Below are 4,748 nucleotides of genomic sequence, written 5' to 3' on the forward strand. Positions count from 1 at the left end.
TTCCCCCTTCCACCATCTCCTTCTAAATTGTTTGAGAACCTTTTTATAGATAGGTTTGTTTATACTAGAACAATTCTCGGTACATCATTTTAAATGTGTTTTTGTTTATTTAACCAATTGAAGCTGTTGTTTTGACTGACAATTAGACTTTCATTTGACATTACAATTGTAAAAATACTGTAATGAGAAAGTGAAAATTTTCCTCAGATTTTTATATAATTTCACTGCAATATCAGGTCATCATACTTAAACCCGTTTGGGAAAATGTATTGTAAACATTCCATCTTGATATGCACAAACATCTTGGTATGTAAAATTGGCATTAGGGAAATTCAACATACATCATGTATTGTATTTATTATGTCCTTTCCCTCCTTGAGCTAGTACTCATAATAACCACCTCAGCTAATATACCTAATAATGGTTTATTTCATTTCCTTAAGCATTTAAGTATGCCTCCAGGAAGCTGATGTGAAAGCTGTTGTGAATACGGTAATATGGTACAATCAATATGAAGAAATAGTGATGCAAGTCCTCCAGTCTCAACTTCTTTCAAACATAATTATGTTTTTTTTTAGAATATTCCCTTGGTTTTTAATCAATAAAGCAGGATGTCTCAGTGGTGTAGTTGGAGGATGTTTGTTATGTTAAGTCATGAATCAAAATCGAATTATAATTTATATGTATAGCCCTTTTTCAAGCAATGTCACAGAGGGTTTCACATACACCCATAGAACTGCACGTTAACCAACCTAAATCAGTACACTTCCCAAATATGCACAGCAACAGTCAAGCTTTTCTCAGTTTGGTTGAAAACAGGTAGTTATAGACAGTTTAATATCAGTCTGCCTTCCTGATGCATCAGCATTTTATTCAGTAACTTGATTGGAGCTATAAACAAGATCCTCTGAGTAAAAGTCTAATTTGGGATGTGAAATGTCACATGTGATGGCAAGGCTCCACCAAATAATAACCTTACTTACCCTACAAAGGTCAACCCAGGGATTGGCTCTTCAAGGGTTTATATTCAAAGCCAAATATCTCAGTGGTAAATCCACTTCAGCACCAATGTCAGAATTGTGAGGATGGAGGGGGGTACGTGGGGGAAAGGGGGACTTATATGGTAAAACGACTGTGCTTTCACACCGCAACATGAGTAGGCACATGCAAAATAACCTACAGCTGATGATGATGACACAAAGGACTTTATGACCCTTTATCAGTAAAATGAATAATAAGCTACCATTCAAGCTAAATCAGTGTCAGTCTAAATAGCATCTTATATGGCCTTTTGAGTAATGAACTTTTTCGCATTTTAGCTATGTTGTGTGTGGTTCTAACTTTATTTAAGACTGGTCCAGCTATTAAAAATAGCATGAAGAATAAAAAGAAAGTAAATGATGCTGAAAAAGACATCTAGACACTCTTCAAACTATTATTTGAAGGAAATGTATCAAGCTTTTTTTGTAAAGTATAGCATTGTCTTTAGGATGTGTTGTTCAGCCATGACATTGAAAGAAAGGGTGGCATCAATCTTGACAACGGAGGAGCAGCTGTTGTCTGTTGATGTTAAGACATTCACTGAAGTGAAACTTTAACCTGCACTATGTAATCCAGTACATTGTTGAAGTTGTTTAAGGCGCTGTTTTAAACTGTATTACTCATCTATCACTATTCTTAGCGAAAGTATGTTTGTGAAAACTTAAGTACTTGTTTCACTGTCTGTATGAACATTAATAATATAATTCATAAACATACTGTATGTAAATGTCATCCCATAGCTTGTATTGTTTTGACTGTTTACTCTTCTTGACCTTTACTACGGTCCTTTCCTTCCACTGTTGGTTCTAATAATAGTGGCCAACAATCCATGGTCCACTGCACACACACTGTAGTACACATTTACTGGAAATGATCCATAAATATGTGGAGGATCCCACACAGCAAGCTGGCTCCCAGACATAGGTTAAGAGGTTACTCAACAGCTTGTTGTGGTGTGCCACTCCACGCTCCTCCAATGTCTGCTCTGAGTGCCTCCACATTACACATGGCTTTGACTTGGACTTCAATCAAATAGGCCACTCTTCCAGATACCATAACATGTCAGATGGTGTAGGTGTAAAATATTTGCCTTGGGGGAGCTCCTGAGCAATCTACTACTAGGTTCACATCCTATATATAGTTTGGCAATGACTGTCCCTGATTGATACATCACTGGGTTGGGTTCCGGTTCATTTCAGCAGTATATTTCTGCATAGAGTATGCTACAGTATTCAATTCCCTCTAGTAACATTGAGGAAAGGATTTTTATTAATTTGTAAAAGCTCAAATGTTAACACGGAAGCAAGGAAGGATGATGCAGTGCTTCTTTAAATTGTCTGCAGGTGGAGCTGTCAGGATATGATGAACCATTAACATAGATCATAATTTAGTTTAATGAGTGAGGCTAAAAAGAAAATGTATACAAAGTACGTGTTATTTTTCCTTTGGTTTCATCACAGGCTACAGTGCCAAACAAAAAAAGAGTTCAACTATATGAAGGCACCAGCACCATGTTCTCCTGCAAATATAATGACACTGCTCACAATCTTCAGTTGTATCGCCAATACCCAGGACCAAAGCCACAACACATTGTGCCCATTGTGAAGTCAAGTGACTATTTGTTATGGTGAGTGGTGGGGTAGGACCCAAATGCAGGAGAGGTAGCCAGGCAGAGCGTGAAACAAGGGTTTATTCTTGAACTCGGAAACAGACAGGATACTCACAGGGCAAGGACAAGGACAAGACAAAGACTGGACACGAAACAGGAATCTAAATACACAGAACCAAACAAGACACAGGTGGACACGATAAGACTAACGAGAACTGAAACCACTCAGCGAGACACGGGTGAAGACAATGACAGACACGGAAACACTAGGGCAGGGCAAAACCAAAAAAACAAGGGTGCTCGGCTGTGGCCATGACACTTTTATTGTCAATGTCGCTCCATCATATCCACACGTCCTATAAAACTAGATTAGGAGAAGAAAATCTCCTCAGCTGAATTGACAGACTCTTCTCTTTATTTCTCTGCCTTGGAGACCACAGTGACCGGAAGGAAAGCAACATTGTTCAAAAACCACTTAAAACCATCATGACATAATTTCTTTATGAAACACTGGTTTTGGAAAGAGACAGTACTATTCTCTCCTGCAAAGTTAAATATTCCCCTGGTAACAGCCTTCGATGGTATCAGCAATACCCCAAATCAGCTCCTCAGTTGTTGATAATGCAGCATGGAGAAGTGAAAACGGGGATCACTCTGAATCACAAAGATGCAGAGCACTTTAGATCTGGTGCTCTCCTCTGTTTGACAGAATCTGCTCTATAAACCTATGCTTAGAAGCCCACAGTGACAGGAAACCCTGACAATATGCACAATATTCACTCTGGAAACACTAATTAAAAATGATCTGCAGGGGGTGCTGTTTTCCTGAGCACACTGTATGATCATCATTCATTAGTTTGTTGGTGCGGTGCCTCTTTATATTGCCTGCAGGGGAAGCTTCCATATTGACTGGGGGTCCTGATTCAGAAGCGCATCTTGAACATTGAAAAAGTACAGATTGAGCTTCCCATCTATCTTAATATTTCTGTGACAAAATGTTGCTTTCTTTAATTCTGCTGTTGGCAAACCTTAAAGGTAAGTGATGCATTAGCTTCAACTCTGTGTGTTTTCAGTTTCAACCAAACAGGTTACATTTCACAACTGTTATAACATATTTACACAACTGCCAATTTAGACGTTTTAAGGCCTGTCTTGTTCAAATCTGTATCCTTTGGTTTACAGCAGTAACTTCTGAGGATATAATTACACCATTCACTGATTCCGTTCTGGCTTCAGAGGGAAAACCTGTTACTCTCTCCTGCAACTACTCTGCTGGCGACACTTTGCAGTGGTATCGCCAATATCCCAAATCATTTCCATATTTGCTGATAATGGAGTTTAGGGAGACAGAGATGAAGGACAAATTTACTCTTGATCACAAGAAAGACAGTAAACATACTCATCTGATAATCTCTTCAGCTGAAGTAACAGACTCTGCTGTGTACTACTGTGCTCTGAGGTCCACAGTGACAGGAAACCTAGGGACACTGTGCAAAAACCTGACAGTAAGTAAGTAAGTACACTGTTTTCCTTCTTAAATTGTGATTAAGTAGGAAAATACAAATAAAATGTACTGATTACTTACTTTTAAAGATACATTTGAAGTAGACTATCCAGTTCAGAAGGAGGAGCCACACTGTAGGGTAATAAAACACAGTACAATGATCAGTTGATCAGTCGGTTCCAAATGCCAGATTGTCTGCACATCCGCAACAACAGGAACAATGTTACTAAATGTAATTATTCTTTTAACAACTGTCAAAAGTAAGTGACTCAATACTGGAAGTTTCATAGACACTAATGATTTTTTTCTAACATTTACAATATAGATCATAATTCTCATATTCTTCATATAACTGTAATCTGTTTCATTATGTTGTGGCATATGATATATTTTACATGTATCTGAATAGAGAACATTTTATTCTGAAAATTAAAAGATTGTGTTTTTTAGGTATCAACTGTGAAGATATCATTACATCATTAGCAGACACTGAAATGGCTTTGGAAGGAGACAGTACTACTCTTTCCTGCAAAGTTAAATACTCCTTTGGTGACAACCTTCAATGGTATCGGCAATACCCCAAATCAGCTCCTC

This window comes from Osmerus mordax, chromosome 16 (assembly GCF_038355195.1).
Source record: "Osmerus mordax isolate fOsmMor3 chromosome 16, fOsmMor3.pri, whole genome shotgun sequence".
NCBI classification, from domain to species: domain Eukaryota; kingdom Metazoa; phylum Chordata; class Actinopteri; order Osmeriformes; family Osmeridae; genus Osmerus; species Osmerus mordax.